We start from the raw sequence: 19,986 nt of genomic DNA on the forward strand, positions 1-19,986 counted from the left end.
GATCGCTGAAAATTCCGACGAGATCGGAACTTCGAGACGATAGGATCCTTCCTTGTTGACGCCGAATCGGAAATCTCAGAACGTCATGACGATGGGCTCCTCCAGATACGCACATGCATCCAAACGGGAGGGCGGGTGAGGAATAAAATCGACTAGATCAGTTTTTTCCTGTTTACCTCGATCCATCGCATTGCTTGCTACCGACGAAGTCGACGATTCTGGACGTGCCATTGAGATCAGCTCCTTGCAACCTCTAATTCCCACAGACGGCGCCAATTGACAAGTGATTAACTTGTCAATGCTTACAGATTGTAGACTAGGGTTTTGCTAGAAGTAGAGGGCAAGTAGATCTCGAAGGTTTCAGCCGAAAAGTACTAGCTGATTGTAAAAACTAGGGTTCTGTTGACAATAGATTCGATCCTTTCTTTGTCAATCGACTCCCCCTTATATAGGAGGTGGAGCCGAGGGTTTTCGTAATACACAAGTTACAGAGTCCGAGAGGGTTTCATACCCGTCCCGTAAGATTACAAGTCTCTATATTTCCTAATACAATCTTTCCTTAACACTAATTGGGTTTCCAAATCTTCTTATCCTTCGAGTCCTGGGCCATCAATAAACCCCGGGTACTCTTTTCGGCAGGCCCAACTGGGATGCCTATGTCACTAGCTTTAGTTGCTTATCCTATCTTAGATATTCTTGTTCTATTCTAAACAAGTGAATCATGAAACAAAAAAGTAAACTTTTAAATGGAATAAGTAAAATCATAGTAAAGTAAAACATAGGATAGGATGCTTAAGCATAAGGTAAATATGTAATGGTGCCTTGCTCATGAAGAGCTTGGCCTTGGGTTGGCTTGCAAGAATATTAGCTTGCCTTGAGCAGGGTAGTTGACAAAGTTCTCCTCCTCTTCTGGGAAGTAGACCTCCTCCTCTTGATACTCCTCGTTACTAGCGTCTATACACGAATACGAGGTATATATAATCACCACACAAGCTTAGGGACTAAGCTAAACACACCAAAGATTCACACAAACCTAAGCTAGCATCACAATTTGATCATCATGGTGGTTGACTTAATTTTATGTTAAAGAAAAGTAATTTCCTTTCATTATAAATTTCGATCATCATTTCTAGTTATTTCTTTGGAGAAATAATTTCCTCGCATTGAATCTTATTAAGATTTAATCTCTTCAAATAATAATAAGGTATGAGTATAGGTTGACCAAGGTCAACCCTTCATATCTATTATTTGAGAGTGTGATTTAAATGAGGGCTCAACCTCATGCATTTCATTACTAGCATAATGATTTAAATCTCTAAGTAGTCAAGCATGAGGTTTATTAAACCAAAGTCCTTACCTCTATGGGATTTACTTAGGATCACAATTTAAATGAGAGAGTAGCTCGCATACTATTTAACTAATTAATTTGGATGATTTAAATGCACTAGAAATGGCTACATAGCCACTATATTGCTCTAGTCCATGATCATACAAGACAACTATGTTATATTTTTGCAGAAACAATTAGAGTATATCAAATGTGAGTTATGAGAGTTGGAATCAACTTAAAATCATATATAGCTAATTTTTAATATTTATTTGAAGTTGGAAAAGGCTCTGTCTTGTTATTTTTGCTATTTAAATTCTACAAATAATTTGCAAGTGAGACCAGTGGGTTTGTGTAGATATTTTTACAAGATTTCCAAATATATAAAATTTTCTAAATTTGGTTCAGTGGATTTTATTGTATTTAAATTTGGAAAAGCACCAGTAAAGGAATTTGAATTAATCAGAAAAATGGATTTGAAACAGTGGGCTTTGGCGGGAAGGATAAGCGGGCTACACGGCGAAAAAGAGGTGGGCCGGCCCAGCGGCGTGTCGCCCACGCGCGGGCCGTCTGACGAGGTGGCTCCACCTGTCAGCCTGATTTACACACCGAATCGGTACGTTTAACATGGGGCGTAGGATTAGGGCAAGATCCAATGGCTCACGACGATCGTCGTCTTCGGCGAGAAGCCGATGCTCTAGCGGCGAGCCTAGGGGGTCGGAGGGCTTACCGGCGTTCTCGCGGGGCTCTGCTGGGTGCAAGGCGGTGTTGTCGACGGTGAAGAAGCGTCTGGTAGCAGTGGCGAGGCTCGGGGTGGCGTGAATCGGCGACGATGATCTACGGGCTCCGACGGCTTCAAGCTCCAAATTGAGGCGGCTCCGGCGATGATTTTGTGGGTGGTTTGGTCGAGGCAAACCAGTGAAGCGAGGTGGTCGAGGTGGTGTGAAGGAATTGTGCGCGGGAGGTCTCTATTTATAGAGGGGTGAGGGTGCCGTGGGTGCTGCAAGGGCTCGTCGACGGCGTGGCGTCTCCGGCGCTCGAAGGGGCAAGCAAAGGACGGCATTCGAGTGGCGACGGCATGGCGAAGCTCTGGGTACAGTTGACGCGTCCAGGGGACGATGGGACGGCTCGGGCGCTTGCTGATCATGCCGCAGTACCCGCGGCATGGCTCCGGCGATGACGACGGCGACAGTGCTGCTGGAGGTGCTCGAGTATGTCTAGCAGCTAGGGATGATGGTGGCGATGCTCGACGCAGGGGATAGGCTTGCAGGCGAGGACGAGGGCGATGGTGCCTCGCCATGCTCTGGCGCGTCCAGTGCGCGCTCACCACGTGCACTGGCATGCCACGACATGTACTGGGCGTGCATGGGCGCGCTTGGTGCTGCCAATGCCGTGCCTTGGCGAGCTTGTGCCGTGCCGGGTGATGATCATGGAGCTCATGGCGTGCTCCAGGACATGGTGAGAGAGAGTGAGTCGAGCAAGAGAGAGAGAGAGAGAGCGTGGTGGCCGGCATGAGGTTGACATTGTGTAGTTTAGGGTTCTTCCTCTCCTCAACTCGCACGGGCAAGTACTGGAAATGATGGTGGGGTACAAGGGTGCAATGATCATGAAGATTCACCACTGGTTTAGGCCTTGGACTGTTGGACATTGCAAGGTTTTGATCAATTTGGTTTTGTTCCTGCCAACTGTTCGACAGAATGGCCGCAAGAGAAAAATGTTTGAAATTTGAAATTCTTTTTGGTGGAGCTCATTGATATAATTAATGTGATCTAATGATGGTGGTGGTAGTCATTTTAGTGCTGGTTTGCAAAGTTTCCAAAAAGTGCTCATCTTCACTTCACTCTCATATAGCATTTTGTTTTAATTACCCAAGTCAGCCTAAGCATAGTCAACCGTGGTGGTCTGATCTTGGATGAGGTGGAAAGAATTAAGGTTGTTTAGTTTAAGAATCTTCCAAACCAGGGGTGTAAAGAGGGCAACATTTTATAAATGGGATATTTGACCATTATCACATGTATGTTAGTTTTGCAATTTCCTTTGATTTGATTCTGGTTTCTTTGATGCATTTGTGTTTGTTTTTTATATATAAAGGTTTTACAAGCATTAGATCAAGCTATGGTGGCCTTTGTTGAGGATTTTAAATATGGGCTTAATGTGTATGTGAGGGTTTATGGCTATTTTTGCATTTCTTGTGTTTCTCTCAAATTGAGGTCATATGATCATGGTTTAGGGTTTAAGAGCAATTGATCAACACAAATACACTCATCATGGCAATTGCACACAAGATGCACACACTATGCATGAAACTATATGTGGCCCTATGTGTTTAATAAAAGTTTTTGTTTGTTACAAAAATTGAGTATTTGAAATTCTCCTCTCCTTATTTCTTTATTGATCAAAACTTGGGATGTTACAAACCCTTCCCCCTTACAAAAGATCTCGTCCCGAGATCTTAAAGAAAACTAGGTACTAAAGAGATTTGGGTACTCAGTCTTCATGAAGTCTTCTCTCTCCCAAGTGGCTTCTTCTTCGGTGTGATTACTCCATTGGATCTTCAGAAACTTGATACTCCTGGTGCGAGTGGTTCTGAAAGCTTCTTCTAGGATGCGAATCGGCACTTCGCGATAGGTCAAGTCTGAGTTGATGTCCACAGATCTGTGATCAATGTTCTTAAAAACCTCGGTCTTCTCCGGCACTTCCAAACATTTGCGAAGTAAAGAGATGTGAAACACATTGTGTACCGCTACCATTTCTTCCGGCAATTCCAGTTGATAGGACACTTCTCCTCGGTGACTCAGGACTTTGAATGGTCCAACATAGAGGGGTGCAAGCTTTCCTCTAAGCTGGAATCTCTGCATTCCTTTAAGAGGGGACACTTTGAGATACACAAAGTCTCCAATCTCGAAGGTCATCTCCCGGCGTCTTTTGTCAGCATAGCTCTTATGTCTTGATTGGGCTGTCTTGAGGTACTCTCGGATCTTGTGTACCTTCTCTTCGGCTTCTCGGAGAACATCTGGTCCAAACACTTGGCTCTCTCCGACTTCCGACCAATTCAGAGGGGTACGGCACTTCCTTCCGTACAAGGCTTCAAATGGGGCCATTTGCAAGCTGGCTTGATAGCTGTTGTTATACGAAAACTCTGCATAAGGCAGACAGTCTTCCCATTTGGATCCATACTCTAGTACACATGCTCTCAACATATCTTCAAGGATTTGATTGACTCGTTCAGTCTGTCCATCCGTCTGTGGGTGATATGCGGTGCTGAAATTCAGACGGGTGCCTAGTCCTTCATGTACCTTTTGCTAGAATCTCGAGGTGAATTGAGATCCTCTATCGGACACTATTGACTTCGGGGTTCCGTGCAGGGTGACTATCATGGAGATGTACAACTCTGCTAGCTTCGGTCCTTGGTAGGTGGTCTTTACGGGGATGAAATGGGCGACTTTGGTCAATCTGTCGACCACTACCCAGATAGAATCATTTCCTCTACTAGACTTGGGCAATCCGGTGATGAAATCCATTCCTACCGAATCCCACTTCCACTCGGGAATAGGCAGGGGCTGTAACATTCCCGCGGGTCGTTGATGCTCGGCCTTGACTCGTTGACAGATGTCACACTTGGCGATGTAGCTCCCGATTTCTCGCTTCATTCCATGCCACCAAAATTGTTCCTTCAAGTCTTGGTACATCTTGGTACCTCCGGGGTGAATGGAATACAGGGTGTCATGGGATTCCTTCAGAATGACTTGCTTCAGTTCAGAATCTGACGGCACTCCTTCTTCATCTATGGTGAATCCTGGTGCCTTTCCTGCTGCCATATTTTTCTTGATTCCGTCAATACTAGCATTCCCCTTCTGTGCTTCTTTGATTTGACTAACCAATGTAGGCTGAAGCTCTATGCTGGCGAGGTACCCTTCGCTAACTAGCTCCAGTCTAAACTGTTCAAACTCTTGATACAGACTAGGTTGCTCTTCAGCGATCATGGAGTTCAGCTGACAAGGCTGTCGACTCAAAGCATCTGCTACCACATTGGCCTTGCCGGGGTGATAGTGAATCTCCAGGTCATGGGTTGGATAATTATGCTCGTGCTTCTTCAGTTGTCTTGATAGGTATGATATCACTTTCCCTTCTTGCATCAACACACATCCAAGACCAATCTTGGAGGCGTCACAGTATACGTCAAAAGGCTTGGTGATGTCCGGCATGATCAGTATTGGGGCTGTCGTCAGTCTTGCCTTGAGCTTTTGGAAGCTCGCTTCACATTGGCCAGTCCAGTCAAACTTCTTGTCCTTCTTAAGGAGCTGGGTCATTTGTCTCGCAATGCTAGAGAATCCTTCAACGAATCGGCGGTCGTATCCCGCCAATCCGAGAAAAAGCACGGACTTCAGTCTGAGTGGTTGGGGATTGCCATTCTGCAACGGTCATGATCTTTGCGGGGTCCACGGCAATTCCTCCTGCAGACAAAATGTGTCCCAGGAATCCGACTTCCTTCAACCAGAACTCGCACTTGCTGAACTTGGCGTACAACTTGTGCTGTCTAAGGGTTACTAGGATGATCTCCAGGTGTTGCTCATGTTCCTCCTCGGACTTGGAGTAGATTAGGATGTCGTCGATAAAGACTACGACAAACTTGTCCAAGAAGTTCATGAAGATCTTGTTCATGAGGTTCATGAAGTAAGCCGGGGCATTAGTCAGTCGAAATGACATGACGTTGTACTCATACAACCCATATCTGGTGGTGAATGCAGTCTTTGGGATATCCGTTGCACGGATCTTCAGCTGATGGTAACCTGTCCTAAGATCAATCTTCGAGAACACGGTGGCACCGGTCAATTGGTCAAACAGGTCTTCTATCTTCGGCAAGGGGTACTTATTCTTGATGGTGACATCGTTAAGCTTACGGTAATCCGTACATAAACGAGTGGCACCGTCCTTTCTGTCCACAAATAGAACTGGTGACCTCCATGGGGACGCACTTGGATGGATCAAACCTTTCTCCAGCATGTCATCCAATTGCTTCTTCAGCTCCACTAATTCTACCGGGTTCATGCTGTAAGCTCTCTGAGCTATGGGTCCTGTTCCGGGGATTAACTCAATGATAAACTCGATATCCCGATCTGGGGGCATACCGGGTAGATCATCAGGAAACACATCAGGGTATCTACAGACGACCCTGATCTGATCGAAGGTAGGTTTGACTAAACTCTGGTTGCAGGTGAATTTTTTGGGCAGTCTTTCCGATATGTGCTCCACTAACACTCCGGTGCTACTAGTCATGGTGATGGCCTTCTTGGCACAATCAATTAGTCCATGATGCTTGGACATCCAATCCATACCCAGTACTACTTCCAAACCCTTTGTTCCCAGAACAATCAAATTGGCATAAAAATCTATTTCATGTATTCTGATAGGCACATCTTTGCAAATTTTTCTAGCTTTTGTAGTTGGACCGGGTATTTGAACTATCATGACATGCTTCAAACTAATGGGTTGAATCTTACTAGTGCATGCAAAATCTTTGGTGACGAATGAATGCGATGCTCCAGAATCAAACAATACTCTGGCCAGTATTGAGTTAACAGAGAACATACCCATCACGACGTCTGGCGCTTCCTGGGCTTCTTCCGCACTCATGTGAAAGAGGCGGCCGCTGCGGTTGTTGGGGTTGTTGGGGTTGAACTTCTTGCCGGTGGAGACACGGCGTTGCTGCTGAGCAGGTGCAGCGGGGTTGGCGGCGATCTTGGCGAGTCTCTTGGGGCACTCATTGGAATAGTGTCCCACCACACCACACTCGTAGCAAGTGATGGTGGCCTTGTCCTTGGGAGTGACAGGAACGGCGTTGCTCCCGGTCCTTGGTGCAGTGTTGGTGTTGTTGTTGTTGGCGGGGGCTCTCATCGGAGCACGATTGAAGTTGTTGTTGTGGTGGACGTAGTTGCTGTTGTTGTGGTTGTTGTTGTGGTGGCCTCCTGGCCTGGGGTTTCCTCCACTCCGGTGCTGAAAACCGGGGCATGACATCGGGGTTGGTGGCTTGTTGCTTCTGGGGGCGAATCCTCCGCTTGGGCTGGGGCGATACCTCGGGGTATTGCTGGGCCCACTCTGGTGCATCATTCGGCGCTTGCGGTTCTCGTTGGCCAGGTTCAGCTTGCCCTCCATCTGGATGGCGGAGTCAACAAGAGCTTCGAGGTCAGCAAATGGAATGTTGACCAGCACAATCTGCATCTCATCGTGCAGTCTGTTCAGGAACCTCTCCTTCCTCTTGTCGGTGGTGTCCGTCTCATCAGGTGCATACCTTGATAAGGTAAGGAACTTGTCGCGGTACTCCACCACAGTCATCCTGCCCTGCTTGAGTTCACGGAACTCGTCTCGCATCTTCTTGATCAGGCCCGGGGGCACATGGTACTTGCTGAACTTGAGCTTGAAGTCGGCCCAAGTCATCATTTGCCCCGCATTCAATGCGCGGGCACTCGTCCACCAGGCACGTGCAGGTCCTGCCAGATATTGCGTGGCGAACAGCACCTTATCATTTTCCTCCACTCCGGCCACTTCAAGATTGTTCTCCATTGTCTGGAGCCAATCGTCCGCATCGAGGGGTTCCTCCGTCTTGCTAAACACTGGTGGGTTGGTGTTCTGAAAGTTCTTCAGCTTGGAGCCTGGATGGTCATGGTTTCCGTGGCCTTGATTGTTCTGGGCAATCTGTTGCAGTGCAGCGATGTTGGCTTGCCTTTCAGCTCTTTCAGCCTCTCTATCTGCCATTAGAGTCTGCAGCTGTTGCATCATAGCATCCTGTGATGCACGGCCGGGAGGTGTGTTGACGTCAGAAACCCACCGGCGGGCAGTGACTGGTCAACACCGTAGAGCCGGGAACAACTAGGGCTGCGGCTGGCCCCAGTCCCTCAGAGCGACGGCCCGCAAAGCCTCCCCGGTCGCGCGCCGATGCAAATTGCAAGGGCGTGCCACCTGACCTATACCTGGTCGGGAAGGTGTGGATGGTGCCTCGCTTAGTTTCCTCGCAGGGCACACACGTACACGTTAAATACGAGCCTCGATCGGCTCTCAGGTTATCCTGTGAATCGGCTCATGGAGCCGATCCACCCATGATTCGTCCAAGGTGGCCGAATATATGGTGGTCCTGCTTGATCAAGATAATCTGTGAGATCCACGACGATCTAGGGTTTTCACCGCATAATCGGATCATCCTACTCACGATTGGGCCTCGCGCTCGCGCACGGTGATCGTAAGCCAACCCTAGACAAGGCCTAAAAACCAACACGAGGTTGATCCTCGGAACATCCTGTCTAGGGCCAGCAAACTACACCCTACACGCCGCTGGATCCTCCAACCCTTTGTAAGGCCTAACTATTGCAGATATTAAACTAATCCTTGATAAATCAAGGAGCGATCGTAACGGACCAGATCTACTAAATAACGATCAAGCGGGGTGCCGCCCTCGCACCCATGATGAGGTACAAGGACGGCTAGATGCGCAAGGGTTGCACTACGACAAGCATATGATACTAAGAACAATGCTAACCCTAACACATCTATGATAACTACGTTGCTCGCCATCAAAAAGGCTTCGATACGAGCAACGCATGAACAACGTGGGCAGGCTCGTGCTGCCTAGATCGCAAGATGCGATCTAGGCAGCATGGTGCTTACCGGAGAAACCCTTGAGACGAAGGGGTTGGCGATGCGCCGAGATTGGTTTGTGTTGAACGTTGGTTGTTGTTTATTCCATAAACCCTAGATACATATTTATAGTCCAGGGGACTTTCTAATGTGGGCGTGCACCAAACCGTGCACGGGTAAAACTCTAACTTCTAAACTAAGATGCGATCTGATATGTTACAGATACATGGGCAGTTTAGCCCAACTTGGTATAAAAGGCCGATTCACGTATTTCTTCCATGTTCAATCGTCACGTCCATCTTGATCGCGGCCCACCTCTGACTCGGTCAAATTCTGGTGATAACACATGCCCCCCTGGTTTTGGAAATGACATTTCCAAAATCATTACGCTCTTCCTTCGTCGGGTCATGTCGTGGCAGGGCGAAATCACCGCAGAATCCTTCATCATGATGCCTTGCCCCTTCCACTTCTCCACGCGTCTCGACAAATTTTCCTCGTTAGGCATCACTTCCTGGAAACTCGCTGTGGCATTGAATTTCCACTATATCCCCTTTTATTTAACCGCTATGAACAGTTCCCTCTCGCATCTCCTTCGCATTAGCACTCCAAAAGCCCTCCTGCGCCACCATGTCTTCTTCCTCCTCTGCTTCATCGGATCTTTCCACCCAGTCCTCTTCGTCTCGCGAGCCGACGCCGGAGCCGAACCCGGCGGAGGTCCACGCGGCCAACACCCGCCGCGCCATTGAGGCCGGGGAGGAGTCTAGCCATGACTTCTCCCTCTGGTCGGAGGACGACAAATCCTCGACGGACGGGGAGAGTGACCCCCGCTTCCTCGCCGATGGGGAATCGGAGGAGGAGAGCGATGACGATCGCTTCTCCTGGGACGACTTCACCACCTCCGAGGAGGTGAAGGAGGAGGAAGAGGAGGACGACGACGACGACAGCTTCCTCGACGAGCCGCCGGCCAAGCGCCATCGCCCCTGGCCGGGGAATCTGAGTGACTTCGACAGCGACGACGACGACGACGACGAGGAAGATGAGGACAACGAAGGTCGTAGATAGGGACGACGACGACGAGCCGCGACGACGAGCCGGCCGGGAGCAGCGCTGAAAGCGGCGATGACGGCGACGACGAGGGCAGCAACGGCCCGTAGATAGGGCCCTTAGCATAGGATCAGTAGAAGTAGACGGGGCAATGTATCCCCTTAGTACTCCCTTTTGAGAGCAATCAGCTCTTCTATGTAAGAAATCTCTCAATGAAGAACTTTCCCCAATCTGATTTTGCCGATTCCTTTTAGCTTATCTTAGCCGATTTCCTCTCATACTGATCTTGCTGATTCGTCCCCTTTGCCAATGCGTAACGAGCCGATAGCAACGCATCGGTCCTTCGACATTTACCCTTCCATCCTTCAACTGATGATTCTCTTTCCGGAAGATACTGCGGGATTTCCAGGAGAGCCCTTAAAATTTCCCCCACCGGTTTCAGCGATCCTCCTCAGCGAGCGCTCATCATTTTGCGAAGAAGGTTGCGACGAAAGATTAGCCGATGGTACCCCAATCGGCCCCTCAATAGAGCATCTACCAGGCCTATTGCCCCCCGAGTCTTAGCCAAGGCAAAACAGAGACGAGGATGCGCAAATTAGCTGAATGTGCCTGGGCTTGATCATGCAGAGCCAGCCGATTTGCACACAAATCGGCTTCCCAGAGCAGAGAGCCTTCAAGGTGAGCTGCCCCCCGAGCTTCTTCAGTCCGCTTCTAGCGCCTTGCTAGTCAGATCGGCTCCTTTCCTTTGGCGGATCTAATGCAATCCACCCTTGACCTGATCTGCACGTCCAGGCTGCTCTTGGCATTTTTCTTGAAGAGAGGATCTGAGCCCTTAAACTACTCCATTGAGGAGTTCTTCCATTAAATTTTTTTTGAATTTTTTGAATATTTAGGCCGATTTGTGTGTCGGCCCCCACATTTGATAGTGTCACCTCATACCCTCATGTTTTACCCATCTAGGTGCCCCCCCGAGCCGATTCTGTCAAGAATTGATGGTATCGGCTCTTTAGGTAGTCCCCGTTGGGCCAAATGTTGATCCCGTGCAGAATAGATGGTGAGGATAATTTTGGCCGATTGCCTGGAATCGGCCTCCACGTTGCTTGCTCGGTGAAGGTTTTGTAATGTCCCTTCATAAATTTTTGGGGGCCGATCGCAAGGATCAGCCTCGCCACGTTTGCTTATTGACGTGCTCTTGCTACTCGTCCGTGCCGGTGGATAGAACCAGCCCAATCTCTCGACTTGATGCGCTCGCTGTCGTCCACCTTGAGTGCATCGTAGAATCGTGGAGCACTAAGCTCCGTCGGAAGGACGAGCACCACGTTTGTGCCAGCCGATGTTTCATCATCGGCTTTCCTTTGCTTGGGGCGCCACTCTTTTCTTTGCGGCAGTCCCTCCTCATCCAGGGTTCGCTGAACTTTCGCAGCCAGATCAGGTCGTGCCTTCCTTAGCGTATGCAAGTATAACCTCTCGGCTTCCTCCAAACCACGCAATCGCTGAACCCTGCGCTTTTGTGAACGGCTGAGTCCATCAGGGCACCACCTTGGACGGTGGTACCTGTCTTCTTCCTCTTCTTGTCCCTCGTCTTCTGAATCCTCGAGATCTGCCCAGCGAGGGGACTCGGCGCGTTTGCTCTGTGGTGGGAGAGGCCCTAAGCGCTCGAACACGCACACGTTGGCTGCCTCCTTCTTCTTACGATTGCATTCGGGCAGTTGCCGATTGTGGGCAATCGGCTCATTCCTGAATCCCAGCAGTGTCTGAAGAAGGGGCAGTCCCAGTGCCTGGCGTTGTCATCTTGCTCCCTTGATTTTTCCGTGGCACGGCGCTCGTGCTCCTCCTCATCGCGATCGTGCCGACGATGCCTTCTGTCGTTTCTGGCCAGACGATCTCTTTCATCATCGTCGCCGTGTCGCCGGCGTTGGTCATACCGACTCACATACTTGTTGAGGAGGTGATCAGAGAGGGGTCGTTGATATCTTATGTTCTTCACTTCTCCCTCTGTGACGTAGCGCTTGCCATCTTGACGGAGCCGATCGCATGGAGCGGCCCCTCTGTGTCCTTGCTCTGAGAGCAGCTGTCCTCATCCCCGTCCTTCTCAGAGCGGTGTCCAAGCTCTACCATGCTGATGTTGGCTGAGAAATCAGGCTGGCACCCTCCAAGGTGGGCAAACTCCACCATGTTGACGGCGGGGAAGGGGTGTGTGTCGACCTTCATGGCATACTGGTTAAAAATTAGTCGCCCATTTTCTATTGCCATTTGGATCTGCTGACGCCACACCCTGCAGTCGTTTGTGGTGTGGGTGAACGTGTTATGCCACTTGCAGTATGGCCTTCCGTTCAGCTCTTGTACTGTAGGGACCTTGTGGCCTTCGGGTATCTTTATATGCTTCTCCGTGAGTAAGAGATCGAAAATCTGCTCGGTTTTCGTCACGTCGAAGTTGAACCCTCTTGGAGGTCCTGGTGGCTTCACCCATTTGCAGGTTACTGGGCCTGCAGCTCGAGTCCACTCAGCTACTGCGACCTCTTGTTCTCCCGTAGCAACTTCATCTTCGCCTGCGTCAACCATGGTAACCACACGCTTGAATTTGTCCTGGTAGACATCTGGGTGGCGTTGTTCATACGCTGACAGTTTCTGCACCATGTGTGCTAATGAAGGGTAATCTGCTTGGGAGGCCACGTCCTTGATCGATGATGATAGACCCACCACCGCCAACTCGACTGCTTCTTTTTCGCTTACGTGAACCGAATAGCATCGGTTCCTAACGGTCCTGAAGCGCTGGATGTATTCTGACACTGTTTCCCCGCGCTTCTGCCGTACTTGTGCCAGATCGGCAATGCCAGCCTCGGAAGCCTCTGAGTGATATTGCTCATGAAACTGTTCTTCCAGCTGCTTCCAAGTCTGGACTGAGTTCGGTGGCAGCGACGTGTACCAACCGAAAGCCGATCCTGTGAGGGACTGTGAGAAGTACCTCACACGCAGCTCGTCTGACGCTGAGATCATGCCCAGCTGTGCCAAACATCGGCTCACATGCTCGATGGAGCTGGAACCATCTGATCCGCTGAACTTTGTGAAGTCCGGGAGCCGATATTTGGGTGGTAGCGGGATCAATTCGTACTCGTTGGGGTACGGCTTGGTATAGCCGATCGTCTTCCTTTTCGGCATCATGCCGAACTGATCTTTCAGAATCGTACAAATCTGATCCGCGGTGATGGCTGCAGGTGCCGAACCCTGAAGATTCGCCGGAGTGGCGTACTTTACCAGCCCATGCTTGTTTTTCCGGTTCCGAGCCAACCGCAGGAGCTGGGCTCCGGAGTTTTGTCGGGGTGGCGTATTTGGCTAGCCACGTCCGCTTCTCGGGTCTGCCTCCGACGTTCCTCCCGTTGTTCCGTAAGTCCCCGCTGTTGCAACCTGGTTCGAGGGTGCCCGTGCGCCGCGGTCCGGCACGTATGCGCATGCGTATCCGTGCGGGATCTCCTTGGGCGCGTCATGTAGGAATTGGTAGTCACCGGGGTCACCACCAATCTTGTAGACGACGTAGGCCGATGCGTTCGGCGCCTCGGGCGCTGCCAAGGCGAACGGCAGCGGTGGACGGGACTGGAGTGGTACTTCTCCTTGGTGAGTCCCTAGAGCTGGTCCTGACGGAGAGTACTGATGGCTCATGATCTCCTGGATCACGCGCAGAGCGACGCGCTCCAACGTATTCACCAGGCTCTCAGAATGGCGGTGCAGCGAATGAGCCACCATGAAGTTGATCTCCGACGCAGCCGACCTCGGTGCGTTCTTCCGACGGGGTGGATAGGTCCACTCCATCAAGCGCGCCTTCAGGTGAGAACCCCTTCCATCCGATGCCATGGGAGCGGGTCCTCGTGGAAAGAGCCGATGAGGTCGGCTTCGAGGAAGGCTTTGACCTCGTCATACTTCTTCTTGAGCTCGCCATTGAGCTCCTCGTAAGTGACCGGAGTTTCTTCCGCCATCTCTGATGTGGATGGCGAGGTGGTTGTCGTTGAAGATGGGTCCCACCGGGCGTGCCAGAATGTGTTGACGTCAGAAACCCACCGGCGGGCGTGGACCGGTCAACACCGTAGAGCCGGGAACAACTAGGGCTGCGGCTGGCCCCGGTCCCTCGGAGCGACGGCCCGCAAAGCCTCCTGGTCGCGCGCCGATGCAAATTGCAGGGCGTGCCACCCGACCTATACCTGGTCGGGAAGGTGTGGATGGTGCCTCGCTTAGTTTCCTGCAGGGCACACACGTACACGTTAAATACGAGCCTCGATCGGCTCTCAAGTTATCCTGTGAATCGGCTCATGGAGCCGATCCACCCATGATTCGTCCAAGGTGGCCGAATATATGGTGGTCCTGCTTGATCAAGATAAAGCTGTGAGATCCACGACGATCTAGGGTTTTCACCGCATAATCGGATCATCCTACTCACGATTGGGCCTCGCGCTCGCGCACGGTGATCGTAAGCCAACCCTAGACAAGGCCTAAAAACCAACACGAGGTTGATCCTCGGAACATCCTGTCTAGGGCCAGCAAACTACACCCTACACGCCGCTGGATCCTCCAACCCTTTGTAAGGCCTAACTATTGCGTATATTAAACTAATCCTTGATAAATCAAGGAGCGATCGTAACGGACCAGATCTACTAAATAACGATCAAGCGGGGTGCCGCCCCGCACCCATGATGAGGTACAAGGACGGCTAGATGCGCAAGGGTTGCACTACGACAAGCATATGATACTAAGAACAATGCTAACCCTAACACATCTATGATAACTACGTTGCTCGCCATCAAAAAGGCTTCAGTACGAGCAACGCATGAACAACGTGGGCAGGCTCGTGCCGCCTAGATCGCAAGATGCGATCTAGGCAGCATGGTGCTTACCGGAGAAACCCTTGAGACGAAGGGGTTGGCGATGCGCCGAGATTGGTTTGTGTTGAACGTTGGTTGTTGTTTATTCCATAAACCCTAGATACATATTTATAGTCTAGGGGACTTTCTAATGTGGGCGTGCACCAAACCGTGCACGGGTAAAACTCTAACTTCTAAACTAAGATGCGATCTGATATGTTACAGATACATGGGCAGTTTAGCCCAACTTGGTATAAAAGGCCGATTCACGTATTTCTTCCATGTTCAATCGTCACGTCCATCTTGATCGCGGCCCACCTTTGACTCGGTCAAATTCTGGTGATAACAAGGTGCCATCTGAACATTGAGATAGATCATGAGATGAGAGGGAAATTTCTATGGCTTATTTTGGGTAAAGTTCAAAATTTAAAACTTGAGTTCTTGACATGTTGAAAATAAACACACTTTTATTTTATTCATGATGCAAGCATTACAAGCTAACACATCAGAGGGTTTGAAGAACCCTTTCATCCAGCTACGATACAGTGGGACCGATACAACTTACACCTACGCAAGGTGCACAAGTGAAACTATGCTTCATCAACATGGATCGGGACGGTGTCATCCATCCCAGCTGTCAGGTGCTCATAGCCATCTTCGTCGGGATAGAAGGCTAGGTCATCATCATCCTCCTCGTAGTTGTTCTCATTGCTCACATATGAGTAGCCATCCCCTTGGATGTCTTCCCCCTCTCCTTCTCCCTCGAGGGCCGCGAGCTGGTCCTCTTGGGTCTTGATGGTCTCCTTGAGGGCGGCGATCTGGTCGCGGAGGCGAGAGATGGAGTATTCCTTCTTCGCGTTCTCACGGCGAAGGGTCCTGCGTTCCGCAGCGATGATCTTGATGGTCTCATCCTTCTGAGCCATCTGGAGGTAGGCGAAGTTGGCGAGGGCACGAGCGTTGTCGAGCTTGATGTAGGTCTCACACAGAGTGTATTCCGTGTGGTCCACGTGGTACTTCAACTCCGGGTGAGGTGAGAGGTCCATCGGTGCCCCCATGGAGTCATGCCTTGCCATGTGGAAGTAGCGGGTTCCCCGGATTCGAGGCAGCTCCAGCCCGCACAGACGGGCCAGTGCTTCCTTCATGGCATGAGCGAGGCCATCCTCCCAGTTGTTCTCTCGGAAGTAGAACTGGATCCTGCCAGTCATGGGTGGCTCGAGCTTCCCGCGGAGGTCAGCGCAGATGATCCACTGCATCTGTCCTCCGGGCTGGTCGGTGACCTGACCCCCGAAGAACTCCGGAAAAGGACGTCCGAGGAACAGGGAGAGCTCAGTCAGGTCTTGCTCGAATACTAGGCCTCCACCATTGCCTAGCTGGTAGAACTCCATCTGTGTGAACTGCTCCATCCGTAGAGTCATGGATGAGTAAGTTAGAGAAGTGCAAGTGTTCACAATTTTAATTTATTTGTACGAAAGAACATGAACTTATTGTTTTGCAAAAGATCTCAAAGGTAAGAGTGTGAATATGTTTTTATAACTATTTCTTTCATTAGTTTTGAATCTAAGTGTTTCAAACGTCCATTCTAAACTAGTGGCTTCTAAGGTCAAACAATGGCTCTGATACCAACTTGTCAACACCCGGATTTTTAAGTCTAGATGCCTATTATGTCGTACCTCGCAATCCCAGGAAGATTGTTGTTTGCGAGACATAACAGTTGAATATCATAGAGTCATCATTCATTAAAACACATAAATGTCTTACATCCATAGATCACATGATCCAATATTACACAAATAGTAGATCTAATGATCAACGAGCACAAATACGTAGCGGAAGCGTCGTAGTAGGTGGAACTATTTATCCACAGGCCAACGATTGACGTCAGAAGCATCCTAGTTCTGGTAGACGTCCTGCTGACTTTCATGTTCATAGGGTTGCTCCTCTTCATAGTCTGGCATTGGAATTGCCAGGGACACAGCCATGAGTACTTTAAGTACTCGCAAACTAATACTAATGTAAGTAATTATCAATTTTAAGGGTTGCTAAGTGATACGTCTCCAACGTATCGATAATTTCTTATGTTCCATGCTACTTTATTGATGATACCTACATGTTTTATGCACATTATATGTCATATTTATGCATTTTCTGGAACTAACCTATTAACAAGATGCCGAAGAGCCGCTGTCGTTTTCTCGCTGTTTTTGGTTTCAGAAATCCTAGTAAGGAAATATTCTCGAATTGGACGAAATCTTCGCCCAGGGTCCTATTTTTGCACGGAGCTTCCGGAAGACCGAAGAGGGAAGGAAGTGGGGCCACGAGGTGGCCACACCATAGGGCGGCGCGGCCCGGGCCCCGGCCGCGCCGGCCTGTGGTGTGGGCCCTCGCGCCGCCTCTTGACCTACCCTTTCGCCTACTTAAAGCCCCCATCGCGAAACCCCCAAGCATCGAGAGCCACGATACGGAAAACCTTCCGCAGACGCCGCCGCCGCGAATCCCATCTCGGGGGATTCAGGAGATCGCCTCCGGCACCCTGCCGGAGAGGGGATTCATCTCCCGGAGGACTCTTCATCGCCATGATCGCCTCCGGAGTGATGAGTGAGTAGTTCAGCCCTGGACCATGGGTCCATAGCAGTAGCTAGATGGTCGTCTTCTCCTTGTTGTGCTTCATTGTTGGATCTTGTGAGCTGCCTAACATGATCAAGATCATCTATCTGTAATACTATATGTTGTGTTTGTCGGGATCCGATGGATAGAGAATACTATGTTATGGTGATTATCAATCTATTGTTTATGTGTTGTTTATGATCTTGCATGCTCTCCGTTATTAGTAGAGGCTCTGGCCAAGTTTTTACTCTTAACTCCAAGAGGGGGTATTTATGCTCGATAGTGGGTTCATGCCTGCATTGACACCTGGGACAGTGACAGAAAGTTCTAAGGTTGTGTTGTGTTGTTGCCACTAGGGATAAAACATTGATGCTATGTCTAAGGATGTAGTTGTTGATTACATTACGCACCATACTTAATGCAATTGTCCTGTTGCTTAGCAACTTAATACCGAATGGGGTTCGGATGATAACCTCGAAGGTGGACTTTTTATGCATAGATGCAGTTGGATGGCGGTCTATGTACTTTGTCGTAATGCCCAATTAAATCTCACTATATTTATCATATCATGTACATGCATTGTTATGCCTTTCTCTATTTGTCAATTGCCCGACCGTAATTTGTTCACCCAACATGCTTTTATCTTATGGGAGAGACACCTCTAGTGAACTATGGACCCCGGTCCTATTCTTTACATAGCATACAATCTATCGCAATTGTGTTTTACTATTTTCTTGCAAACAATCATCTTCCACTCGATACGCTTAATCCTTTGTTACAAGCAAGCCGGTGAGATTGACAACCTCACTCGTTTCGTTGGGGCAAAGTACTTTGGTTTTGTTGTGCAGGTTCCACGTTGGCGCCGGAATCCCCGTTGTTGCGCCGCATCACATTTCGCCACCATCAACCTTCAACGTGCTTCTTGGCTCCTCCTGGTTCGATTAAACCTTGGTTTCTTTCCGAGGGAAAACTTGCCACTCGTGCGCATCATACCTTCCTCTTGGGGTTCCCAACGGACGTGTACATTTACGCGCATCAAGCCTGTTTTCCGGCGCCGTTGTCGGGAGATCAAGACACGCCTGCAAGGGAGTCTCCACTTCTCAATCTCTTTACTTTGTTTTTGTCTTGCTTTATTTTATTTACTACTTTGTTTGCTGCACCTAAACAAAACACAAAAAAATTAGTTGCTAGTTTTACTTTATTTATTGTCTTGCTCTCTATATCAAAAACACAAAAAAATTAGTTACTCGCATTTACTTTATTTAGTTTGTTTTATTTACCGTTGCTAAAATGAATACTCCTGAAAATACTAAGTTGTGTGACTTCACAAATGCAAATAATAATGATTTCCTATGCACACCTATTGCTCCACCTGCTATTACAGCAGAATTCTTTGAAATTAAACCTCGCTTTACTTGAATTTGGTTATGAGAGATCAATTTTCTGGTGTTAGTTCCGATGATGCTGCTGCCCATCTCAATAATTTTGTTGAACTTTGTGAAATGCAAAAGTATAAAGATGTAGATGGTGATATTATTAAATTGAAAGTGTTTCCTTTCTCATTAAGAGGAAGAGCTAAAGATTGGTTGCTATCTTTGCCTAAGAATAGTATTGATTCATGGACTAAATGCAAGGATGCTTTTATTGGTAGATATTATCCTCCCGCTAAAATTATATCTTTGAGAAGTAGCATAATGAATTTTAAGCAATTAGATACTGAACATGTTGCTCAAGCATGGGAGAGAATGAAAACTTTGGTAAAGAATTGCCCAACCCATGGACCGACTACTTGGATGATCATCCAAACCTTCTATGCAGGACTAAATTTTTCTTCGCGGAATTTATTGGATTCAGCTGCTGGAGGTACCTTTATGTCCATCACATTGGGGGCGGCTACTAAACTTCTTGATGATATGATGATAAATTACTCTGAATGGCACACGGAAAGAGCTCCACAAGGTAAGAAGGTAAATTCTATTGAAGAAACCTCTTCCTTGAGTGATAAGATTGATGTGATTATGTCTATGCTTGTGAATGGTAGATCTAATGTTGATCCAAATAATGTTCCTTTAGCTTCATTGGTTGCTCAAGAAGAAAATGTTGATGTGAATTTCATTAAAAATAATAATTTCAACAACAATGCTTATAGGAACAACTCTGGTAATAACTATAGGCCATATCCTTCTGCTAATGGTAATGGTTATGGTGATTCTTATGGGAATTCTTACAATAATAATAGGAGTGTACCCCCTGGTCTTGAAGCTATGCTTAAAGAATTTATTAGTACACAAACTGCTTTTAACAAATCTGTTGAGGAAAAGCTTGATAAAATTGATACTATTGCTTCTAGAGTTGATAGACTTGCCTCCGATGTTAATCTTTTAAAATTGAAAGTTATGCCTAATAATGATATTGATAATAAGATTACTACTACAGCAAATGCCATCCAAGTTAGAATTAATGAGAATATAAGATTAATGGCTGAACTCAGCGTGCTAGGTGGGATAGAGAGGAAAATGAAAAACTAGCTAA

Source organism: Lolium rigidum, unplaced genomic scaffold (assembly GCF_022539505.1).
Source record: "Lolium rigidum isolate FL_2022 unplaced genomic scaffold, APGP_CSIRO_Lrig_0.1 contig_10094_1, whole genome shotgun sequence".
Lineage (NCBI taxonomy): Eukaryota > Viridiplantae > Streptophyta > Magnoliopsida > Poales > Poaceae > Lolium > Lolium rigidum.